Source organism: Cynocephalus volans, chromosome 3 (assembly GCF_027409185.1).
Source record: "Cynocephalus volans isolate mCynVol1 chromosome 3, mCynVol1.pri, whole genome shotgun sequence".
Taxonomy (NCBI): Eukaryota; Metazoa; Chordata; class Mammalia; order Dermoptera; family Cynocephalidae; genus Cynocephalus; species Cynocephalus volans.
Window position 1 is genome coordinate 165,804,873 of NC_084462.1, and position 27,128 is coordinate 165,832,000.

A 27,128-nucleotide genomic window follows, 5' to 3' on the forward strand; every position below is an offset into this window, starting at 1 on the left:
GGCCAAGAATCCAGAAAATAAGCTGAAGGCCTGTATCCATGAAGCCCATATACATTTGTCTATTTTCATTTATTGGGACCTTAAAAACAGTAACAGCTTCTTCATTTCTTCCTTCTAAATCTCATGCAAGTGAGGCTATTGGTAAATTCAAATATGGAACTGGAAAGGGAACAGATTCTGGCAAATGCAATTTCTGACATTGCCCATATTTTATAACACAATCCAGAAGAACTTGAGACTGTACTCTTTGAAGTGCTTTGCATAATTACAAATTTCTGTCAATTATTTGTTAGGAAAATGGAATAAGGCTCCTTTGACCAAAAAATAAAATACTCTCCCAGTAAGAAAGGTGGAAAATATGATAGGCAAGTGATATCCAATATCTGCCACACTTAGTTAGTTAAAAAAAGAAAAGAAATACTAAAGTGTCAATAACCCCTTATTTAGTGAACAATTTAAGAAACTAAACAGAAATTAAGCCAGCTGCCAAAATTAAAACAAAAAAGAAACTAAATAAAAACTAAACCTATGTGCATATTAAAAATACACTTCATATCACCCATGACTCCAAGAAGCTGTAAATACAAAAGTTTTATTTACTGAATTGTAAGAAAAAAGAATATCTACCAAAATTCATTTACTATAGCTTAGAGTAGTTAGAATCATTTTTCCCCTAAATGTTTATTTGTGAATAAACTATAAACACACTCCTTATGTGTCCACTTTAAGGATGAGGTACTCATAAAGGCAATATCATGTTTCCAGCATTTACAAGATTACTCTCCTGGTGTGAGTTTTCTGAAGGACTACATGTTAATTTATCTGCAAGAAGATGTCCCACATCACACTTGTAGCATTTTTTTGCAGCATGTGTTCTCATGTGTCTTGTTAAGGATGAGGAACAATTGAAGGTTTTCCCACACTGTTTACATGTATAACATTTCTCTCCAAGGTGCAGTCTTGCATGTACTGGTAAGAATGATGGCTATTTGAAGACTTTCCCACATTCCTTACATTCAGAAGGTTGCTCTACAGAGTATGTTCTCATGTGTTGTTGCAAGAGTTTAGGCCAACTGAAGGCTTTCCCACATTGTGTGCATTCATAGAGTTTCTCTGTAGTGTGCCTCCTCATGTGTTTTTGTAAGGATATGTGGCAGTAGAAAGCTTTCCCACACAGCTTGCACTTGTACAATTTGTCTTCATGATACATTCTCACATGTTCTCAAAGGCAGGCAGACAAACTGAAGGCTTTCCCACACTGCTTACATTCACAGAGTTTCTCTCTAGTGTTTGTTCTCATATGCTTTTGTAAGGTATGTGCCAATTAAAAGTTTTCCCACTGTGTGCATGCATTTTTTTTTCTCCACTGTGTACTCACATATGTCCTTGAAAGGATGAGGGATAACTGAAAGTTTTCCCACACTGGTTACATTCATAGGGCTTCTCTCCACCATGAGTCCTTTCATGTTTCTCTGAAAGGACTGGGGATAAATGAAGGTTTTCCCACACTGTTTGCATTCATAGTGTTTTCTCTCTAGAGTGCATGTATCATGTGTCTTTGAAAAGCTGAGGAATAACTGAAGGCTTCCCCACACTTCTTACATTTATAGGGCTTATCTCCAGTATGTATTATCATGTATCTTTGAAAAGTTGAGGACTAACAGAAGGCTTCCCCACATTCCTTACATGTATATGGCTTCTCTCCAGTGTGACTTCTTATGTGACTAGTAAGATTTGAAACATCAATGAAGGCTTTCCCATATTGCTTACATTCATGGGTTTTCTCAGCAGTATCAATCCATAGATGCTGATTGAGGGAAGATATACAAGGAAGGGTTTTCCCACATAACTTACAAGCATAGGGTCTCTCTCCATTGTGGGTTCTAACATGTGTTCTTAGGTGTGAATGACAACCATAGTCCTGCCCACATTCCTGGCACTGATACAGTTTTGTCCAGTGTGAACTTTGATGTGACTCTTGAGGAATGAATGATGCATGAAGACTTTTCCATATGCACTGTATCCATACTGATTTTGTCCAGTAGGAATTTTCTTGTATGGGTTAAGATTTGGAATTTGGCTGAAGGCTTTTCCACATTGATCAATACTTTCACAGAGTCTCTCTATCATGTAATTTCTAGTATAAATGAGAAGCATGTTATTAATGAATTGATTAATAATTATTTATTAGTATTGATAAGTATTAGGATTGCATTTTAGGTAGGTTTTTAGGTGAAAGTGTAGGTTTTCTACACTATTTGCATTGTTTGAAGGGGAATAAACTGAATGCTCTGCAAGAGCATTTGACCACTGCTATTATTAAAGGTGTTTCTAATATATGGGGTCTCTAGATAATTGTTTCCAACTGAATTATGTTTCCAACACTCAATGTCTGAGTCACATTTACAGAAATATTATTTTTTGTAAAAATTCTGTGAATAAATTTGGAGCTAGGCTTATATAAGTTTTCTGTTTGCTACCTTTTTAAATTTCATAATATACTAAGTAAGATTCTCTCCTGGGATACTGCTTTCTCTTTAGTGCAACTCACCTCAGATGTCTCCCCTGCATTGCATGCTGATCTTCAATGCTAAGGTCTTCCCAATTTTTTCTTAAAACAGAGGCCCAGGAATCATTTCTGGTGAACTTTGCTACTTTAGGATCCTTAGTTACTTTTTCTCCAAAAATACCCTGCTGAGAAACTGACCCATTGGCCATAAATTGAGTTTCATCATCTGAAACAAAAATTGAAAAAATAATGTGAGAAATAAGACACCTGTTAGCCAAAAAAGACAAAAGGCATTTAGCCATTTCAGGACTTCATCAAGCACAAGGGGTTAAAATGGCAAGCAATTTAATGAACACAATAAAATCCTCACTGGGCTGCAAAAACAAACTTCCCTGGGTCATGAAACATATCCATAAGGATGGCACTAAGGGAGCTTTCTTTATAGGCAGAAAATCTCCCTTTAATACATAGATTCTCATTCTCATAGAAAAACTATTAGATTCTAGGTCCATGACAGCCATGACCATGTCTGCCTTATTTAATAATGTATTGTACTGCCTTTCTATATTCCAAGTCTTGTAACAGGCTTGATGTGCAAGACATAATTGGCATGAAATGACTAAGTTAAGGAATGACACCTTCCTTACCTATTGAGGCTAGGTTCTGAAAAGTTTTGAGCATCACATCTCTGTACTGGTCCCTCTGAACAGAATCAAGCAAAGCCAACTCCTCCAGGGTGAAGTGCACAGCCACATCCTCAAAGACCACTGAGCCCTGAAGCTTCCAACATACATGCATGAGCATGGCTGAGACTGGCAACGTGGGCACTGTATTCTATCCATACATAGTGCACATGAGATGCTATGGCCTCCCAACTTCTTCCCTGTGGCACTTGTCACCTCTTCCTCTGTCTACACTCACTTCCTCATAGGTTTAACAGCACCACCAACACATTGGACTAGTCTCTACATCTTTACTAGGACCACTTCAGGACTATTCCTCTCTATCAAAAGGGTTTAGACCACATTGGGAGTATCAAAGAAATGCTATACAAATGAAACAAATATTTGCATTTTACGGCCAACAGCCCCTTGTCACAAACTATTTTCAGCTCCCTTCCTCCTGCACACTACATCACTCAGCACTCCATGAGCACAAAGGCAAACCCAGATGAGGTTTTAAGGTTTATCAAAGCACAGTGAAGGACTGGGAACTTTTCCTTCTGTTGCCTTCCCCACACATGAGGCCAAGGGGCCTGTGGGGACACAACTTGCAACAAGGGCTGGGGAGACACAGTGTCTTAAAGAACTCCAGGCCCAACTGGCTGAATGGAAACAGTCTTTTTAGAGAAGCACTGATTTTAACTTATTTATGTAATAATTATCATAGGTTCAGCTTATACTTTTTCTCTCTGTGCATTTTCATGGAAACAGGAAGTTATTGAGAAATCAGACTTCAGGAAAGAAGGAAAAGGTGTGAAATTTAGACCTTGGCACATTCCCTACAGTCCTGAACCTGAACCTCAGTGCTGAAGCCCACAAGTGTCTTTTTTTGTTTTAAATTCAACTTTGAGTTCTCTCTCTCTCTCTCTCTCTCCTCTCTCTCTCTCTCTCTCTCTCTCTCTCTCTCTCTCTCTCTCTCTCTCTCTCTCTCTCTCTCTCTCTCTCTCTCTCTCTCTCTCTCTCTCTCTCTCTCCCCCTCTCTCTTAGTCCCCAACACTACAAGTGTTTTGCTAGGTGACTACACCAATTTCATGGCTAGGCAATTCATAACTAAAGCCAAAAACCCAAATGTTTCATTATTTTAGTTACTACATTTTCCATTCATATTGTCAGGGCTAGGGTTTAGGGCCCATAGACCCTTCAAATGCATTGTAGAGATTGGGTCACAAACCCTTCACATATCATGCTGGGTCACCAGACCCCTCACATGCAGGTCCATGCTAGGTAATTGGTAAAGATCCTGGGAGCCATTTGCAGACAATACAAGCTCAGTCCTCAGCTTCCTCAATAGCAGCAGCCAGAAAGCTAGGGGTGGCAGTGGCCACCACTTCTCAGAGGGTCCTGGTGGCCCTGGCAGCAATAGCAGCAGCCTCCCCATGCCCCTGCCTGCCCCAGGGCACCCCAGGGGCAGCAGACCCTGTGGATCAGAGCCACTTAGCCTTTATACTTAAGTTTATAACCCAGGACACCTGAGTGCCTGTGTGCAATTATGCTAGACAACAAGGAACACCTGGGTGTATGTTCATACTTATATCAAATGTTTGGCAAGATTCTGAACATCTGAGGGATCCTGACCATCTACCTTCAATTTCCCTACAAACAGATACTTGAAAATTTGGAAATGGCTTTGGAACTGGGTTTGGAGGAGTTTGGAGGACTCAGAAGAAGACACAAAGATGAGGGAAAGTTTGGAATGTCTTAGAGACTGGTTACGTGGTGTCAAGCAGAATGCTGATAGAAATATGAACTGTAAAGACCATTCTAAGGAGGTCTCAGATAGAAATAAGAAGGAGTTTATTGGAAACTGGAGCAAAAATGTCACCGTGAACTGGCAAGGAACTTGGCTGCATTCAGTTCATGACCTAGGACTTTCTGGAAGGTGGAACTTAGGATTTGTGAACCAGAGTATTTGGCAGAAGAAAATTCTAAGCAGTGAAGCATTCAGGAAGCTGCATGGCTACTTGTAACAGCCTGTGCTGAGTTATAGTGGCAAAGTCATGACATAAAGACAGGATTTAAAAGGGAAGCAGAGTGTAAAGATTTGGAAAATTTGCAGCCTGGCCATGTGGTGGAGAAGCAGAGAGTATTTTCAGAAGAAAAATTCAATGGTACTAAGAAGATTAATACAAAAGTATGGGATTATCAAGAGAAGGAGGAATAGGCCCTTGGAGGCATTGCAGAAGCCTCTGTGACCAACCCTTCCATTTCAGGCCCAAAGGCCTAGGGAGATAGAATGGTCTTGGGGAAGAGGCCTGAGGCATCCTCCACTGGCTCACTGCTCAGGGCCACTTGGGAAGCTGCTTCTAGCACCAGCACCTGAGCTGCTTTGGCTGCTCTAGCCATGGTTGAATTGGCCCCAGGTGTGGCTGGATGCACAGCTTTGGAAAATACAAGCCAGAAGCCTTGGCAGCATCCATGTGGTGTTGGGTCTGCAGGCTTGCAGAATGCCAGAGCTGGGAAGGCTTGGGAGCCTCCACTCCAACTTCAAAGGATGCATGGAAAAGTATGCAGGCTCAGGAAGAGATCTGTCACGGGGACAGAGTCACTGCAGACAGCCCTCACTAGAGCAATGTTGAGTGGAAATGTGGGGTCAGAGTTGCAGCAGAGAAACCCCATCAGTTTAATGTCCAGGGGAACCATGGAGACCCCAGACCTGTTGAGCTACCAGAGTGGAACACCAGCCTGGGAGAGCTGAAGTGTGACCTGAGAACAGGAAATCCATAGGAATGAAGCTGCCCAAGGACTTGGGGACCCAACCCCTGCACCAGGGTGTGGAGGACATCGAACATGGAGTCAAGGTACATGATTAGCTAGTTTCGAGATTTAACACCAGCCCTGCTGGGTTTTGGACTTGGTTGGGAACTATTACACCTTTCTTTTGGCCTATTTCTCCCTTTTGGAATGTGAATACATACCTTACACTTGTCCCACCATTGTATCTTGGAACTAGATAACTTGTATTGATTTCAGAGACAGGACTTTGAACTTTGGACTTTTGAGTTGAAACAAGTTAAGACTTTGGAGATTAAATGAATGAATGTGCATGTGAAAATTACATGAGTTTTGGGGGTTGGGGCAGAATGTAGTGCATTGAATCATGTCCCTCCAAAACTCACTGAAGCTTGAATTGTGTCTCCAAGTTTCATATATTAGAAACTTAACCCTGACTGTAACTGTTGAGGGTGGGAAATCCCATTATGGTACTTGAAAGGTGGAGACTTGAAGAGGTGATTACATTGTCAGACTATGCTGTAGTGAACGGATTAAAATTGGTGGTCATGGGCATGGTGTGGAGGGCTTTAAAAAGAGAGTGAATGAGGAAGTTATCTCCTTGCTCTCTCTCTGCTCTGCCATTTTGCAATGTGATAATCTGCTATGACTAAAGCCACCACCAAAGAAAGCCTTCACTAAATGCATTCCCTGGATTTTGGACTTCCAAGACTGTAAAACTGTAAGCAATAAATTTCATTTTCTTTATAAACTATCCAGCTTCAAGTATTTTGTTATTAGCAACAGAAACAGACTAATACACCTGGCCAAAGCTGTAGCTTGCCAATTACTGGGTGAACAGCTATGGATTTTATTTGCTTTTCTGAGACACAGGACATATATGCTCAGGATGGGTGTCACTAACGTGTGACTGATCTACAAACTCTTACATTTTGAGTAGCTCATATGCTTTGTGTACACTTAGTGTATGAAAAATACTAGGTATGCCTTGGGTACCTAATGAACATTCAGTATATTATAAATAATAGTCATCTCTTGGTATTTCCTTTCTATCTATGTTCAGTAAGCATTTACCTATGCTTAATATATTGCAAAGGTTACCAATTTAACACATCTTATGGGATTTGGTTTCTTTTCTGTAGCAGAGTTAAATGTTGTCCAGCAACATAGCATATGCAAATCATACCAGATTATGTAAGTTTGGAACCCAAGGAATGGGTCTGGGAGAGGCAACACTCAGTTTTTCACCTAAACACTACTCACAACATTTCGTTCTCCATCCATGTGACTTTGGGATATGATGGCTTAGAAGTCTTAGTACTCAAAGGAAGAATGCCTCCCCTCAAGGGGACACAATGATTTTTTTTTAACTTTAAGATTACCACTGAATAATTTGGTCTTTCCATGCCACTAAATTGATAGGGAAAGCAGTTACCAGCATTGGTTGGCACAATTGATCCTGATTTTTAAAGAAAATCGAGTTGTTTCTATCTAGATGAAGAGACATATGTGTGGAACTGAAGGAATTTTCCAGGAGCACCTCTTAGCACCTCTTGACAAAATGATATTTTTTGTCAAAAGTTTAATGGAATACTATAACAACGTAATACCACTAAGAGTAAAGACCCCTTAGGAATGATAATTTGGTTCACCCTACGGGACAAAGAACCCTAGCTAGTCTCACTGCTAGCTGCTTTGATCAGCAAGTTCACTGAGATGTGAGTGTCAAGAACAGTTGATGTGGGATTATTGGCCATCCAGAACAGCTGTGTTTCCCTAATTCCCAGAGAACAGTCACTTGGGTGAGCTCTTGAACTTAATACTTCCATTGACAATCCCCTTTCTTTGCTCCTTCAGTTCTTCCTATAATTTTCTAAGTACCTATTTTTTCCCTAAATACCTAGGACAGGTTTTGTTTCCTGATATAGACCTCTGACAGATAAGATGTTCTGTCTGCCTCCCCCAAAGCCCACAGAACTACACCAGTAATACCAACTCTAAGTGGTCATTTGTCTCTATGATTATGTGTTTAACGTCTGTTTCCCATTACATTTTAAGATCCATGAATATAAGGATTTGTTTTGATCAGAACTTAACACAATGTTTGGCACATAAGAGGGCCTAAATACAAATTTTTTCAGTGAATAGATTTTAAATCGTGTGAGAAGACACAGAATTTATCTTCCTCTTTGCAGCTTACCACTTCCTTTGAACACATAGCACCTATGTGGAATATTTTTCCTACAGGCAATGCTCCATAACTGATGTGAACAGAATTCCATATCTCTGGGGCAATTTTGATACTGTCCCTATTAACATGCCCATTACCTCAATACAACATAAAATTGCCCTGTAGTCTGGATACAGAATCATAAATGTAAAAATATACTTTTTAGAAATAATTTAAGCATCTGGAAGTTTACAAATTATTAATATTCTGTTCTGCACTTTCCTCCAGAAAGCCCCGATGTATGTATTCTGAGTTACAATTTCCTTGAGTAGGAATCACTTGATCCAAATTTTGATGATTTAATAGCTCATTGAAAGAACTAGCCTGAAACAGATAACAAAATCTTTTGCAGATGCTCTAACTCCTATTTGTGTCCATTGGCCTTTTGGTTTATGTGTTTTAATAATTTGAAAAACAAGAGGATAATCAGGAACCAAGACAGAAACGTGTGTCTTAAGGCAGAACTTAATTCAAAATTGTGCAAAATGTTTTGTCAGATGAATTCCTTAAACACATTTGTTATCAGTGGCACAAAATACATTGGATTAAGTTTTTGAATAATGTGCAAGAATGATGTCAACATGATACTAATGAACAAAAAGCTCAGAGTCAAAACCAGAACATTGTTTTTCTCAAACTAGTTTTAGGCAAAGGACTGAAAGATGAATGCTTTCATATTCAAATTTGTTATATTGTCCACACCTTTTCTCATGATAAAATTTAATGAACTTTGTATCATTAATATTTTTGTGTCAACTTGGAGTTCTTCATTTATCTTTACTTGAATTGTGACAATAGTTCCAAAAAAGAGAGAGATGTGGGCCAAAGTAATAAATCACTTTTATATTCTTCTTGTGTACCTTATACATATACATATATAGAAAACTTGTACATATATAGAAGACTTTTCATATTCTAAAGAAGAATGTAGTATTTCTATCCTAAGTGATTATGAGTTTGTTGCTTTATTTTTTCACTGTTTCATTTTTTATTAGAAAATATTTTAATCACACAGTGAACTAAAGAAGGTAAGGAAAGGAACACTCATCTACCAATCAACCAGCTTTGTCTGATCTTAATATTATCCTAAATTTGCTTCAGAACTTTTATTCATTTATAAACATAAAATTACAAATGTAGTTGAAGACTCTGTGCCCCTCATCTATCACACTATCCTCTCTGCTTTCTCTGTTTACTATGTTCATCTTAAAATATTTTCTAGTTTCATATGTATTTTTATTTACTATGTTCAAATATTTACTATGTTCATATATACTGATAAACAGTATAGCATTGTTTTACATATCTTAAATTTACAGACGAATGGTTTCAAACTCTATGAATCATTCTATTTCTTGCTACTTTGTGCTCAATATCATGTTTTTGAAATGCACCTGTGTTGCTTTAATCATTCATTTCTAATATTATATAATATTTTATTGTATACATATATATCATTTTACAAATATACAGGAATTTTAATTTCACTTTAGCATATTGATGAACATTTCAGCTGTTTTACATTTTTCAGAATTACAAACTATCCTCCAATGAACATTCTTTCAATGTCTCCTTGTGTCACGTATGAGAATTGCTTTAGTATGTATATCTAGGATTTGAATTGTCAGATTGGTCATTCAGTTTATATTCTTAGCTTTACTAGATTTTGCCAAGTTGCTCTCCTAAGTGTATCAATTTTCTTTACCTCCAGTAATAAATGAGTTCCCATTTCCACACCCTTGCTATTTCCTATTGCAAAACATTTCAATGTTTATCTATCTTAGTGATGGAAATGGAGTCTCCTTTTGGTTTTAATTTGTATTTCCCCAATTCCTGTTGTGTTTGAGCTTCTCCTCATTTATTTATCTGTTTGTGATTTTTCCTTATTGGCTCAAGTTCCCTATATATGCTGGATAACACATGTTGGCTTGCTATACTCTGCAATATTTTCTTTTTATTTTGGCTTTTTTAATATAAAGCTATAAATTTCCCTCTGAGTACTAATTTAGCTGTCCGCCTCCACTTTTTATATGCAATTTTAAATTAATATTCAACTTTAAAGCTTTTCTAATCCAATTAATTATCTTCTTTGATCCACAAATTATTTAGAAGAATGTCTCCAAGTTTCCAGTTCTTTTTTTTTGTTTTTTATATACCTTTAATTACTTATTTTTAGTTTATTTTCATTAATCAAAGGATATGACCTGAAAAATATCAGTTCTTTGGTATTTGGTGTGATTTGTTTCATGGCTTAGTAATTTGGTCACTTACTTGAAAGTAGTGTTTTTTTCCTAATCATTGTCTATAGAATTCTATGTAACTTCCTTAGACTAAGCTAATATTACCTCATTTTACCTCTTACCACTTTTTCTTCTTTTGTCTGCTTATTTTATCAATTATTGGGATAATGTGTTAAATGATTGCATATATATGTCAATTTATGTCAATTGTGTCTTATATTTGGACCCTATGCTATTAAATGCGTACATTTTAGAATAGTTATATGTTTTTGGTAAGATATTCCTTTTATAATTAGGTGCTGACCCATTTAATTTCTCAGAGGTACATTTTGCTTCATTCCCTCAAACTTTATTTTGATTTTATTGATACAGCTATAACAGCTTTCTTTGGCTATTTTCTACCTTGTATTTTTAACCTTTCTACGTCTTTATGCTTAAGTTATGTCTCTTATGAGGAGCTGGTTTTTTTCCCCTCAACTGATTTGAAAAACACATGATCTATCTCTATTCCTGTTGGTGGTTTCCTGAAAAATCTCAGCATGCATATTTGACTTAAAATCTAAAGTTAATTAACACTTTCTCGTTTTTCCTGAACAATGGAAGGAATTTCAGACACATTCTTGATGATCATCTCCTGCCTACTTACCTCTGCTTTCCTGCTAGGGCTGGGAGCTAATGGCTATTACATCTAAAAATCTCTTCTGTATTATATGTGGATTCAAAACAACATTAGGAACATAATGTAGACCAGAAAATTCTCATTAACTTAGCTGTTCATAAGGAAAGCAATGAGCAAAGAACAACAAATATTCCTTAGACATGAGGCAAAACAAAGTATTATTAAAAGTGTGTTTGATTTTGCTGAAGATTCTTTTATAAAATATTATTTAAATTCAATTAGAATTGTTTTTCATACTTTGCTAGCTCAGATGATGTTTTAATAATGTGGAGATTCTTTAAATAGCATGATGAGGAGCTCTCATATACAGTAACATTGATACTAAGGAGCACTTTTTTTAACCATTTGGGAAAAGACTTCTATTTTATGACATGCTTCCATTTTGTTAAGGAATGTTCAAAATACCAAGTTTTCTTTTAAAAGTAATTTGCATTTTTCACTTTGAAGTGGGATTTACTTTTATATTTGTTGCCACAGGGAAAAAAATTCAGAGGTTTTTGTTTTATAATATTCTTCATCTAATTAAACCAACAAACAAAAGGCTATTTTTAGACTAAAGTCTCCGAATAAAATGTTATAAAACTTTAAAGAAATTGAAGATGGGATCATGATTTACTAGGCTACAACTTAAATATAATCATCATTTATTAGTGATCCAATTGTATAGTTTGAACACACATTACTCTTCCCATTAAATTATATCAATTAAGTGCTCAAAATGAATTCATAACTAAACTAATAAGTATAAAAATATTTCCACTGATTTACAAAATTCTAGAAATTATCAGTGATTTGGCTTTTTAGCTATTTTGATATTTCAAACAGTTTCTGTTTTGCAAATCTGTCCCACTCTTTTTAACAAAGGAAAGAAAAGAGAGTAAAGTATTTTGGGGGCCATGCATCAATGTACTAACTCCTTAAAATCATTTAATGCTGAGGTTGTGGAACTTTTAGCTCTATGATTTGTTCTGCTTGGGGAATGTCATACTTCATGCTGTGAATCAAAGTTGCTTTTAACCACATGAGAACAATTAGGGGAAAGTACAGGTTTTACCCCCAAGTCAGCTGATGTGCAATAGCTGGGGTAATGGCCATTACCTACAAAAAAGAAGGCAACAGATGGGTTCCACGCATTTACAATTATGCATCTGCACTCACAGAGCATTTTCCTTTTAAACATTTTCAGTTTGTGATTCACTTGAAACTTGCATAGGTAGTCAGAAGATACGTCCCGAGTCACATATACACATGGAATGTTTGGAGAAAAGTTGCAGCATTACACACAAAACAGTTTCACTAGGGAGCCGATGTAACTTGGAGAGGTACCAACTTGGTCATCCCCAATGACAAATCTTCTGGTGGCATCAATGGAGCACCATTTGGATAGTCACGCTTGGATGAAGAATATCCAGAGGTTTTATGTGAAGTCACTGAGTATACTCCATTAACTCATTGAAACCAACTTCCTGGCAAGTAATCTCTAGAATCTCAATTTAACTGTATCTGTTGGGGATTTAAGAAAAACCTCTAGCAAAGCTAAAAATACTTCTGCTAGGGCCCCTATTAGTATTCTACACAGTGCTACCCAAACTTGCTGCCTAGAAGCACATGAAAGAAACTTAGATCCAGGTATTCTGTGTTCCCTTCACCAAAGCCACCTTGAAGAGAACCTGCCCTGAGATACAGACACGTGGGCTTTATTAAGAGCTCAGCCACACAGTCACTTTGATTGAGCCACTTAACCTCTGTGCTCTTCTAAGCTCCATTACTGGCCTGTGTTGCAGGATGTTTTGAGGATGTCTGTGTATATGAATCCTTCTCTGTGTGCTGCTATTAGAGATATGGGGACTGAGCTGAGTAGCAAGCTTTCTATGAAATAAATGAGAAAAACATAGAAGAGTGATGCCTATTTTTTCTTTTAAATTGGAGTACAAAGAAATTATACCTTTAATTGTCTTTCTTGATACTAAGAATGTATGGTTCCAACATGCCATCTCATCTTGAGTGAACATTACTTTGTATTAATTGACTTAATGCCATTTGTTGTCTTGATTTTCAAGATCATTTGATGCAAATCAGAATGATTCAATTTAATACAAGAGACATTAAAATACAAAATACGAGCTAGTAAATATAAAAAAAATCCTTGATATTTATGTCTATGCCAAATGTGGCCTGTTGAGTTCCTGTAAGAAGAAGGGTAATGAGACTGGCTTTTTTGTTTGTGATCTTTCTATGAATAATAGCATAGGTTTGAGATAGCTATGAAAATGCCATGGTATTTGTAAATAACTTTCTCTTTATATGTAATCGTAATATACACTTATTGTTGAAAATCTGAAAAAACACAGAAAGTACAAAATAAAAATTACTCATATTCCCACCAGCCAGAGGTAACTAATTTCACCATTTTTATATCTCTGTGTGTATTCTTTTTTAAAAATAAAATTGGTATAAAATACATTTAAACAGATTTGCATCCTATTTGGGCAATTTACATTTATGAAATATATTTTTCAAACAATATTTCATATTACTGATGTACCATTTATTTAATCAGTGGTCCAATAAAGGATATTTAGATGATTTTTTTTTCAGTATGATAGAAAAGGCTATATGGACATCTTTTTGCCTGTATCCTTCAAATAAGTGGGAAAACATCAAAAGAATGAATATTTTAAAGCTTTTGTTTTTTATTATCATATTATTTTAATGAAGTTTGTACTAATTTACAGATTTACCTGCAATGTGTGGAAACCCCATTCTTATTATATCCTCACCAACACATGGTTAATTTAACAAGGGAGGAGGTGTTGCAAATGTCTTCTTGGTAAAATCATAAAACAAACTTCAACCAGATGTTGAAATAACACCTGGCTATTAACAGTTAAACAAATGGAGGAAGCATCTTTAAACTCAATCCTGAAAGCTCTTCCTCAACATTTGAAAAGCTTTAGGCAACATAAGAAGAAAGAATGCATTAATTTGAACCTAGGGGTCCATATGCTGTCTACAAATCAAACCCATTAGTTTTGCTTACCTTATGGTTTGGCTATCACGTGGAAACCATCTTGACTGTCAAGGAGAGATAAAAGTGTACATTAAAAATACATTGAACCTTATCTCATGGAAGCAGGTGAAGAGGCTTTCATTAAGCAGGCTGACTATACCTTTTTGTTGCATGTGTTTCATGGGGACTCCACACAAATACTAGCAACATGGAATCTGAGCATGTTGTTCCAGGAGCAGTGTCTGCCATCTGCTTGTGCTAAATAGAACTGTCCCAGCCCTTGTTTCCCTGCTCCTGAAACCTGACTATTGGAATTTAATTACATGGTTATATGATTAAATCAAAGAGATTGAAAGGTTAAAGCTAATGTCCTCAGAGATGAAGCAACCCCCAGGCCTCTGAAACAGCTGGCATTGGTGAAAAAACTGCCCCCACCTCTCCAGGCATGTCAGAGAAGGGGAGATAATGAACTCTTCTGGGGATGATGCTGTTCTAGTTTTATTAGATGCAGTTCTGATTGAAAAAGAATTTTAAGTTCTCAAGTCCAGAAAATGAATTTAAAGCCTTTTTTTCAGTCAAAATGCCCAAACTACATTGTTTCCCTTGGTTTTGCTTTTTAATTCCTTTTGTTCTTTTTGAGTAATGTCGACAGCCTAAAAAAACGTGGACATATTTTCTAAAAGTTAAGGAATTAGGAATTCAAGGGGAAATTTGAGACTCATTTTCAATAGATGAGTTGTCTCTTTCTTACCTCTAATAATTTAATGTAAAGCTGGTGTTAGCATCAAGGTAGATATTCCCTGATGGACTTTTACATTAATGGTGAAATTCCTTACTCTTTTCAGAAGACCCAGAAGAAATCAGCGAATGAGAAGAGATATCAATTGCAAAGGATCTCCTGGATTTTATGGTGCATTGTGGCATAGAGCATGGGAAGAAGTAATTGAGTCTAGACTCAAGAGGCCGGGATTTATATTAGAGAACAAAGACTGGCTCTACCACTTACTAGTGTTGGCAAATTACTTGATTTCTTCTTGACTTAATTTTCTCATCTGTAAAATGGACTCATAATAACACCTACCTCATGGAATTGTTAATCATGGTTAAACTGGCTAGTTACTGCCAATTGTTTATAAGGATCAGTCCTTGTTGCTATTAGATCAGATGAGGGGAACTTCTGATGTTTTTATTTAATTCTTTACATGCTTTCAAAATATGCCTTTCCTAGAGGTTTATAAGATAAGATACTACTATGGCTCTTTGACAAATTCTTCCCTATGTGCACAGAGAATGTTGTGAGAATTCAAAATTTCACGTGGATTTATGGCAGTATCATATGACCCCCAGCCACAACTGTGAAGTTTTTAGCATCACTTTAATGATGAAAAAATACTTTGGTGGAAGAGTAGTAATAGAGAAGAAGGCTGTGTTACCCAGAATCCTTCCAAGTTTGGTTACAAAGCTGATCCCTCATTCCACCTTGCACCTCCTTTGGTTTAGTTTTTCTAGATTCTGTTACCATAAAGCATTGGGCATGTGTTATTTTTATTTACAAAAAGCTTATTCACAAAGGTTAAGGCAATTTGCTGTTGCACCTGGGAAATTGTGTTTTGCCAAAGCAACCTTTCCTTGCAGAGATTTAGGAAATTGGTGAGGTCTGACATGGAAATCAACTCTTGTTGGGAGATACCAAGATAAAAGGGAAAATGGGCTTTAAATACAGAATGACACAGTCATCGCAGGCATGGATGAGAATTTTCCAAAAATGACCATGCTGAATATTGCAAACATCGATTCATTTGCTCATTTATTCTATGTGTTGCTTCTGTAATGATGATAAGACTGGCCTGCATTTACACAGACAGAAATGGGTGACGCCTGGTTTGAACTCAGCCCTTTGCCATCTCCCAGGCTTCCTTCTTGACCATGATGCTATATTGCACTAAGCAGAGCAATACAAGTGCCATAATAATAATCACCCCAGCATTTATGGACCTCATTTTGTGGACTGGGCTCTTCTAAAGCACTATAAAGTGTTTTACGTGCATCCTCACATCAAAAACACAGTGAGGTGAATGTTATGTTAGCTATAATCACTGATGAAGTAACTGAGGTTTAGGGATTTGATGAAAGCAGACTCATACCCAGGCCCTGTGAGTCAAAGTCCATCCTCCTCTCAACCACATCATGTTAAGATGCATTAGATTATGTTTCTGACAGTCTAGGGTTTGGGAGAAAAGCAAATAAATGCATAAGAAAACATTAAGAAGCAATATGAAAGGATGGAAATGATTTGGGTGTAAGGGTGTGGAAACCCAAGCTTAGGCTCTGATCTGCCCACAACTCATTGTATCAAGTTGGATAAACCAGTTCAAACACTGTATAAAATAAAGGAAATCACTGGATGATTATAACACATCCTGGCAGATGACCATTCTGAATATAATTACCAAAAAATTGCTACAGATCAGATTAAAGTGACTAAAAGAAGAGAGACCTCCTTTTGGAAAGTATGGACCATCTCTGACGTTCTTACATCATCAGTTTTCTTTTATTTTTAAACTCATTTTTACAACAGTTTGTTTTTATCCCAAATAGTTCACAAAACTACTTTGACAGTGGTCTCCAATGACTTTCTATTTTTTCCATATATTTATTTTTACTATATATTATTTAAAGAATCTTTTTCTGTGCCCTGAAATTTCATTCTTTGAGAGTCTAATAAAAGCTATGGGATCTTTCTCCGGCAAATTACACTAATGCATAACATGTCTCTACCTTTGGTGCCAGGTGACACACGGTGCCAAATACTGTACGGTACTCACCAACAATGGGACTGAGTAAAGTCCTTTGGATTCGACAACTTGAGGGATTTTATAAATCTCAGCTATTGAAGGTTGAAGAAAAGTCAGATAAAAAATGATTATAGGCGGAGAAATTTGAGATGATGAATGTATTGGAAGGTTGTGGGGTTTCTTTTTATTAATAGAACTATACATAAAAACAACAATAATACTGGAAAAAATATTAGAAACAATCTTATGTATTTCCCTATTTTACAAATTAGACAAATTATCTACCAAAACAAAAAACAAACTTTAATATTGTGAAGTTGCTGGCCTAATTTCTACTTTTTCCTTGTACTTCCCCCTAATATAAAACCATGGACAGAGGAAATTATAACAGCATGAGTCCTAGGTATGCTACTTTTTATTAAAAAAAGGACATATGTAGGATTTCATTCCTTTTAAATTTCAGTTGAGTCACAGCACCGTGATGGCCCATAGAGGAGGGTCTTGCAACCCGTTCTGGCTGGAATTCTCGGCTCTGTCTGTCCATGAGTTTGCAGGGGTAATGGGAGAACAGAGAGTTAAAGGCCATCTTGCTCTGTGAGTAGGAGAAAGAAAAGATGAGGAGATAAGCAGAATTATAAATAGCTTGGGTGACAAATACATGCTGATTTCTTCCCATTCGAATCAGAGGTGACATCCCCTGCTACTTCCATTTATTATTTTTCTACCAGTACCAGGTTAGCAGTATCAAGTGGACCCATGTGAATGTCATTCTAATCACTGAATGGATGACTATGGGCAAGTTGCTTAACGATTCTGAACCTCATTTTCATATCATTTTCAAGTTCGTTTGTAGAATTAAAAAAAAAATTTGTAAACGTCTCAGTATAATCCCCAGCACATAGCAGGTACCCAGCAATGATGATTTTTACTATGATTACGTACCAAAGCATTCATTTTAGGAATATCTCTGCTGGTGGTGTATTACTTGCTGAAAGCATGCATGCACAAAATCATTGTATAAATTCATAATGAGCATTCAACTTTCTAATTTGAAAGATTAATGAAACATATTCTGCAGGTCTCCTCTGCCAATGCTATGAAGATCTCAAGTTTACACGGTTGGCCACATTACAGCTAAAATGTCCATACCTCATTATTGAAATGTCAACTTTTTTTTTTTTTAACCACATGTATTAAGTTTCTCCAGAGAAATAGAACCATTAGGAGATGTATATACACACACATATATGCATATATATTATGTATATTAGATTCTTTACTATTTATATAATTTAAATCACTTATCTTTGTATAATGTAAATTTATAATATTTGTAATATTTATTTATATTCTATAGAGTTAAATAATCTTATGGAAATTCATTATAAGGAATTGGCTCACATGATTATGGAGCCTGAGATATCCCAAGATCTGCAATCAGCAAGCTGGAGGCCTAGCAGAACCTGTAATTCCAGTCAAGTCTGAATGCCTGAGAACCAGGATAGCTGATGGTGTAAAATTCAGTCAGAAATCCACCAGCTCAAGGCTCAAGAAGAACTGATGTTTCAGTTTGAGTATAAAGCCAGAAAACCAATGGTGCAGTTCAAGCAGTCAGGCAGGAGCAGTTCTCTCTAGTTCAGCCTTTTTGTTCTATTCAGATCTTCAACAATTGGATGAGGCCCACCCACACTAGGGAGGGAAAGTTGTTTTACTCAGTCTACTAATTCAAATATGAATCTCACCCAGAAACATCTTCTAGAATAATACTTAGCCAATTTCTATGTCCCAGTCAAGTTGACTCATAAAATAAACCATCACATCGTGGAATTGCAGATACTCAGAATGTGAAAATAAACTGCCTGACTCTGTATGAATAAAATGTTTGGGGGGACTTATTTTTCATAATAAGAAGCCTCATTGAAGGAATAACAGGGCAAAGTTGCAGAGGCTGCAGTCACATAATTCAGAGCAAACCAAATAGTAAAAAGATTCACTCTTGACTGTGAAGTCAGATACAGCCTACTGAGCTTCGTTGTGTCCTAAACCTTATTGCTGCAGCCAACAAAACTCAAATTCTCCTGTCCAGTCTGGCAGAGTTATGACAATAAATACTCATCTTGAAATTTTGCTTTTCTTTTCTTGAATAGGGATCAAATCCCATAGACACAGAGTGGAACTTGGCATGGGGAATATGATGCCCAGGCCAGTTCATCTGATTCTGCTAGTTTTCCCCTTTAGTCACCTGAAAATCTACCAATATTATTCCTAAATATAACTTACACCCATCCTATTCATCTTGCTCATTCCCCACCTTTGCCTCCAACAGACCTTAAAAGGGCTGCCCCAGTCATTGTGCCATCTGACCATTGTCATGAAGAAAAGTGAATGGTACCTCAGATTCCATGAACAAGCCAATACTTAACATGCTTTCCCAGCATGACAGGAAACAGATATCAACACCTAACATAGATGCTTCTCTTGATTTAATCTGAAAAACTGACTACCGGATCAGTCCCACAAAATCTACTTAAAGTGGATCAAATTATCAAATTGTAATAAATTTAATTTAGAAAGGGCTTTGAATGCAGTTTAATGAGCACCCTTGATGTGAAAGGTTTTGTAGTCTATTTTCTGTCACCAGTAATATCCAGTAACCCTCCTACCCACTCTGGTTTCCTTAGAGAGCCTTTATTTAGACAAGTGGAGACTTTCTTTGTTTTATTGGTTTTTTTTCTTGGCAGTAGGAAAAGTTGCATATACAAGGTACAAGGGGTTCAGCTCTGGTTTGTCATCTGGTGATGCTGTAACGTCTCATTTTTAAAAGAGAAAATTGCTGTAGAGCCCATAGGCCATAGAAATGTCAAAACAACTAAAGAGTTTGATCCTTTCGATAGTTTGGAAAAGCTCTTTGAAAATCCCATGGATGTAACAAAAGATCAGGAGAGGGAAAAGAGAGAGGGGGGAAGAGAAAACGTAATAGCAGTATTCATTTCCTCTAAACCGATGTAGCAATCAACTTTGCAATTACCAAGATCCATTTCACTGGACTTTATAACTGGAAATGAAATGAGTGAGAAACGAGAATCTCTAATGAAGGCTCGTGTCCCCACCCATTGCGTTATCATCACATTCCACCCATTTCAACATTCACTTGCCAGCTTTGTAATTCGCAGCTTATTTTCTCACAGCTCGCCAAGCGATTCACATTCATTTACATTATAGCCGTTTAACATGCAGACACGAAGAAATATGGTTTCAGATCTGATGGGCTCGGCATTTTTTTGTCTAGTTGAGTTTGTTTTGCTGCCTAAAACAAATGTCTCTGGAGCTCCGTTTAATTTAGCATATCAAACTGCTTCCTTCAAAGGCGATTTGGAAATGCTTTATATCTATGATAGACAATAGATGCAAAAAGCCCAAACAAACAGAGTAGGAGCGATGCTTAAACGAGGAACGGTGCAAACACGAGCAGGGCTGCCTGTCAGTGGAACTATATTTCCGCTGTTGTGAAATGAAAAACTGTGTTCCTGAATGAAATAAAATGAGGAGGGAGCACAGGCATTTCAAAATTATGAGCTATGAGAAACATTTCTCATTTAGCGTTTCTTTTCTTTCTTTCTTTTTTTTTTTCTTTTTCTTCTTTTTCTTTTTTATCGTTTTTAACTGTAACTTGGTAGTGACAGCTCACTATTTGTCCAGGAGCACAAACATACACATTTTCTAGAGGTCTCTGGCTCTAGAAGCTCCCCTTGTTTATAAATTCTTGATTCTAGACTGTTATCAGATATGCAATTTCTCCCATTCTGTGGGCTGCCTTTTCACACTTGTGATAATGTGTTTTTGGTTTTTTTTTTCCCTGATGAGGTCTAGTTTCTCTTTTTTCCTTTTTTTTTTTTCCCTTGGTCTTCCATGATATGCAGGTCTCATGGACAACATTTAATTAATGTTTTTTAAAAATGGAATCTGCATGGACTTCCCAAAAAGAAATGGCATTTAATATCAAAGTCATGGGAATACAGACTGACAATTACTCAGTTCCAAAATCCAAAAAGTTATTGAAGTGTAAAAAATTGTTTGTAATTCAGTTAGGAGTAAAACCTGTCCTAAATGATCATGAAGCTACATACAGTCTTTATCCCACTTAGTAGGAGTATTTGCTATTCCAGACCCTACTGAATGTAATAATTGGCATATGTACTGAATTACTTTTAAAAATCCAAAATATTCTTAATTTTGAACACAGCTTCTGAAAGGGCTTGTGAATCTGCAATGACAGTAGTAGCTAATGATGATACAATGCTATTTTATTCTCTAAAGGGCTTCCTCTCTGTAATCTCACTTGAGCCACACCAAAGATTGTTGTACTGGGCATTATTCTTATTTTACCAGTAAGAACACTGATTTTAGAGAGAATAAGTGACTTTCCCCACATTAATGACTTGTCAGAACTGAAAGATTTGATCCCATGTCTTCTGGCTCCAAATCCTAGTGGACAGCACAGCTTCTATTTGCCAACCACAAAGAAGCAATTTTACTAAACAAATTTGCCCCCATGTGAAGCTTAACCACAACTTTAATTTTTGTATGTGATACTAGAAAAACCAGGCAATTCATTGTGACAGAGAAAGCAAGAGACAGAGAGTCAAAAAGCAGTTCCCATAGATACGTAACTAATTCATATAAGTCCACTTTCTCTGGCTTTTGATGAGGATACAAGGTTCTGAAGTTTCATGTACGTAAAGCATGTACTACACGTGCATTGGACTGGCTCAAGTCAGCTAATTCCCACCCACACCCTAGCCTTTTTTTTTTTTTTTTTTTAACAGAAACCTCTTTACCACCAAGGTTAGGAGTATCAATTACCATCTAAAATATGTTTTATTTTTTTTTCAGGAAATAATTCTGTAAAGCCAGACTGCTGAAACTAATCTTGTCTTATTAAGGTAGGTAGGTTAAGTAATGCTTCAGAAATTTCCCAACTTACATTAGTTATAGGGTGTCAAGATAGTAATTCTTACAAAGAAAACCAAACTTCTTTCCTTCTGTGGGTCTTATGATTCTATTATTTGTAGCGGCCCCACCACCTTGATGTAGACTCATTTCTTCTCTCCCTTGGGCTGTTAAGCCAAGACAGGAAGCGTTTTGTGATGTGCAGGGTAGATTTCTAGAACTCCCCGGTGCTTCTAAATCTCTTATTTTGGCTGGGGGAAATTACCCAGCACAATTTGTAATATCAGACAGCAGCCTATGGAGAGGCTAAATGTCAGGGCTGGGGAAGCAGAATGATGAGGGATAAATGTGATGGCCGAAAGCAGGGCTGAAGATGATCTCATTAATCTTTCGTTTTATGGCACTGGCTTCCAAGACAGACAACAGGGACACAAATAGAAGAGGTCTGCTCTGGGCAACTTACGGGACAAACCCCTGCCATGCAAACCTAGCTGGAATGTCACATGGTCACTAGAATTTAAAGGATTTTGATGCTCTTGATGTTGGCTCAAAGATCTCATTAGGAGAGTGTATTAGTTTGTTTCTGATGCTTATAACAAGATATACAGAACTGAGTAATTAATAAAGAAAACAAAATTTATTGCTTACTGTTTCAGAGACTGGCAATCCAAAGTGCAGGGAACACATCTGGTGAAGGCTTTCTTTGGTGTGGCTTCAGTGACAGCAGGATATCACATGGTGAAATTGTGTAGCAGGGAGAGAAAGAGAGTAATTTTCTCATTTACTCTCTTTTTAAAGTCCTCCAAACCATGCCCATGGCCACCATTTTTAATCCATTCATTGTGGCACAGTCCTACAATCTCATCATCTCTTTGAAGCCCTACCTTTCAATTACTATAACAAGATTTCCCACCCTCATCAGTTTTATGGTGGGGATTCAGTTTTGGGGAGATATTCAACCAAAGGCAGAGAGTACGAATGAGCATTCCTTAAATTCTCCCTGGAAAATACTCATAGTTCGTGGGCTATCAGAGAGTTAGGGTTTTTTTGCTTTTTAAACAAATCAACCTTGTTTCAGATCATGAAAAACAGGAATCACTTGTGCAAGCATGATATTTTCTATTATTATCACTGTTAAGTATGAAATCTAGACCTCAGGGGTTCAATTCCAACAATTGCTTTTTACAGCCCATCTGCATCTGAATTAACAATTTGACTTGAAAGCAGCTTAGGTCACGATTACATTTTTATCATTTTACTTATGTGATTGGTTCTGAGCAGTCCATTCCAACCCTGGATTAATAGGTGAAATTATTTATATTTATTAAGATGGTACAGTGCACTAGGCATTATAGTAGTTGATGTCTACTGGGAAAGTACACTGCATAGAAAACTACAGTAAAGTGTGATAATGTCTAGGTTGTCAAATGAATACAGAAACAATGATGGAGTCACAGGAGAATGTGTGCCATGGGAGTGATGGAAGGCTTCTTGGAGGAGCTGTTGTTTAAGTTGTTTCCTGAAAAAGAGTTTGCCATATGGAGCGTTCAGAGGAAGTTTTTCTCAGCAGAAGAAACCTTGCACAAATGGTACAAATTGAGTATCCTGATAGAATATTTTATCTTGGATTCACCAACACATGTATAGCTTAGTTGCATAAAAATTATAGAAAAATAGTTTATGATGAAAGTTTATTAAGTACTTTCTATATTATGTCTCTCCAAGCACATAAATGACACACGGATTAGATTCTTTGCTGTGAGAATTGTGTGATTAGTCATTTAGAATACTATATAGAAGTATCTCATATCCCACATTCTAATAAATAATGTTTATTTTAATTGTCCCATCTGCATGCCTACAATACATTGAAAACTTCTATTTATAATAATAATCCCAATAAATTATAGAATTCTGATGTGATTTCTGATATGCTGGGAAAAATTTAAATTATGCTGCTGTGATTTTAGTGTTTTGAACTTTGAAATATATTTTCCATCACTTTTTCTTTATAGTGGGTTTAGGCTTTGATATAATTTATATACTATAAAAGGCAAAGGCTCTGTCTTCCCGATCTTGAGTCTCTTCCTGGGCACTGTTTTGAGTAACTTCTTGAAGTACAGTTGTTGAATTGCATTTAACTCTGTAAACTTGTGTTTACCAGGATAGATGATTAAAACACACAATTATTTTCTAACTCTGCTGGAGAATCTAGTTTTATATGACCATTAACTTTTATTAAACTTAACACAATTTTTAGTTTTCGTTTTGAAATAACTCCAGGTTGTAAAAATAGTATAGAGAATTCCCATATATGTTCACCCCAGCTTTCCAAAGTGGTGAAATCTTTACATAATTACAGTCATAATGATCAAAACTAGGAAATTAACAATGATACAATACTAATAAGTGACCAACACAGCTGTGTAAATTTCACCAGTTGTCCACTAATATATTTTTTTTCTGGTCCAGAATTCAATTCATAATTTCACATTGAATTTAGTTGTCATCCTTAGTCTTCTCCAAACTGAGATAGTTCTTGGACTTTCATGACTATATCCTCTTTAAGAGTCTGAGTGGTTGCTTTGTAGAATGCCCTCCTTTTGGGTTTGTCTTATTTTCATCATGATTGAATCCAGGTTTGCATTTATGGCAAGAAGACCACAGAGGTGTTATGTTGTTGCTGTTCCCCCCCCCCCCCCCCCTGTTTCATATCAGGAAATCCTATGTCTCATGACTGGTCTTGTCAACTTAGATCACCTTCAAGTTTGGCTGCAAGAGACCAAGCTTGAGATCCCTCTGCTATATTGCAACTAGACCAACTTCAATTCCTAACTTCACATTCAAATTTTAATTTGAGGAATGGTTGTTGTTGAGAAAACAATGTGCGAATTCTAGTTGAAAGAGACAAGATTGTCATTACTTATTGCATTCCATGATTTAGTCTCTGGAAACTAAGTTACAGGCTTGAAGTTTTTGCAGGGGTTAAATGAATCAGCACATGCAAGTTTGGTTTCTCTCATTCCTTTCCTCCCTTGCCACACTTGGATAAAACTCACCAAGCTAACAGGACTCTGCCATCCTAGTCTATTCTTTACAGGGAATGGAGCAGCATGGATCATATTTTTCCAAGAAAACTTTAATGTACAGTTGCAATTTTTCCATTTTTAGTCCTCTCATATAATAGCCGCCCAAATGCCCTTCTTTTTCTAAGGGAATGACCTCTTTGTTGGCCCTAAGTTCTCTTTTATTGTTAAAAGATATTATAACGTTGATTTATGTAAAAATAAAAGAAGACCAATAACCCAGTTTTTAGTAATAAGAAAGTAAAAGAGATAAAAACAAAAAAGAGTTGCAGGAAAAATTACCAAGAATGTTTAACTGTGTATGTTTCTGTGTGGGAAAGATCACTGTAACGGGTTCACCCATGTCAAAATGAGAAATTCAGTTGGAAATGGGAAAAATCACCAACTTAATGCACACAGTAAAGAGCCCAGTGTGGAAGCACATGCAGAAATTGAACTGCTCTCGTCCGTCATATAATTGCTGTGATGTTAAGAAGCCAGCGGGTTGACATTCTGCTTATGTGATCCTAAATAGAGTTGATGAGAAGATTTTATTTTGTAAAATTGCATAACCATTCTATCCACTTCATCATTAAAAGTAAAGAATGCTATTGCTGTATTACGATCCAAGTACTGTGTATTATCAAATAAAAAGTATTTTTAAAAAATTTGTGGTTCAGTGTGTTAATAGAATCAATCAGGTTTACACCATGTAAGCATATATTTGGAGCATTAAAGAATGACTGTAGTTTCCCCATTTTGGAAGAGCCTGCTGAGAATCAGAGGAGAGAAACTTCTTTTTTAGCTACTCCAGCTTCAGTCGTCATATGAAAGAGAGCTGTACACTCATTCCCAAAGTCTGGGACAGGGTGGAGGAACAGCTGATGTCCCTGGATCCCTCAGCATGCAGATAATCTGGCTGACAAAATGAGGGAGGTTGAATCCAATGGACTATTTATGGATCTCAGCTGTTTCCCATATTCTTTTAGGCTCTGCCAGTCTCAACATTTTATCTTAATATCAACAGTGAATGCTCATTTGACAAAATGCATTCATAACGACTCTATATTCCATCATTTTTGACAATGCCACTCAATTATTAACCTGTCTTTTTGAAAACAATGCCATAGAATTAAATTCATGAGCTGCTTTCTATGCTGTGTTTTCTAAGATATTTTAAAATAACAAAACATCCTCTGCAGTTATTTAATACTTCCAAAAAGGAATACATTTTTTAGTTACTTCATGATTAACTATTGAAATGTTTAAGCCTAGGAATTTAGCAGGTCTGCAAAAACCTAACACCTTTTAAATCTGACTTCCATTTGAAAAACTAGAGGACCATTTAGCTCTTATTATAACTGCCTGTTGCTTGAAAGATCATATTGAATACCAAAGAAAAGTAAATAGATCGGATAAAAGGAATTTCTATGGCTGGCTGCTTTGGTTTGTCCTGTGTAAACCGCACCTTTTTATTTAAATTAGACAAATGGCAGGGTTTCCTGCCTAATGAGACTGCCTGACCTAGTGGTTTGGAAGTGTAGCCTCCATTCTTTCTCAGGTAATCGTAATTAGGGTGAATGAACCAACTGGGTAAATGGAGAGCCAGCAAAAAGTATACTGAATGGAGCCCAAAAAGACCTCCAACAAACAGACCACCAGGGCGCAATCAGGAAGAAACACCTACAGCTTGGACACGCAGCCTGGGTGAAGCCCCTGGGCACCAGTGATGTGACTGCTGTGTTATAGTTCATAGCAAGTTTGAATCGAGTCTGTCTAGATTGCCTAACCAGTTCTATTTTAATTACATCTACTGTCTCATTATAGCCCCTAAACGCTAATGTTTTCTCTCTCTCTCTCTCCATTAAAACTGTCCATGATCAATTTCAATTGCAATTGGCCTTATAGTCTCTTGTTGCCTGTTTCTGCTACAACTCTAGAATTCTTTCAACAATATTGCAAATTTCCTGCCTTAGACCAAAGAATCCTCAGAATGCCTATCTTTGGATGTATTGCAGAACACATATAGATATAAATAATTGTAAAAGGCCCTTTTAATTTTCTGTTTTCAATATTGTTAACGGTCTTTTTTCTTTTAGGAAGATTCCTGAGGGAACTTTCTAGGCCAAGCCAGACTAAGACCAGAACTCCGATCAAATACAAAGAGCATGGTATTGGTGAGGTCAAAGCCAGGTTTT

General features: G+C 36.7%; 1 pseudogene; it reads right to left on the reverse strand.

The window, feature by feature from the left end:
* Positions 1-739: 739 nt before the first annotated feature.
* On the reverse strand, positions 740-3,313 carry LOC134372787 (zinc finger protein 555-like; annotated as a pseudogene).
* Between the last annotated feature and the right edge of the window lie 23,815 nt (positions 3,314-27,128).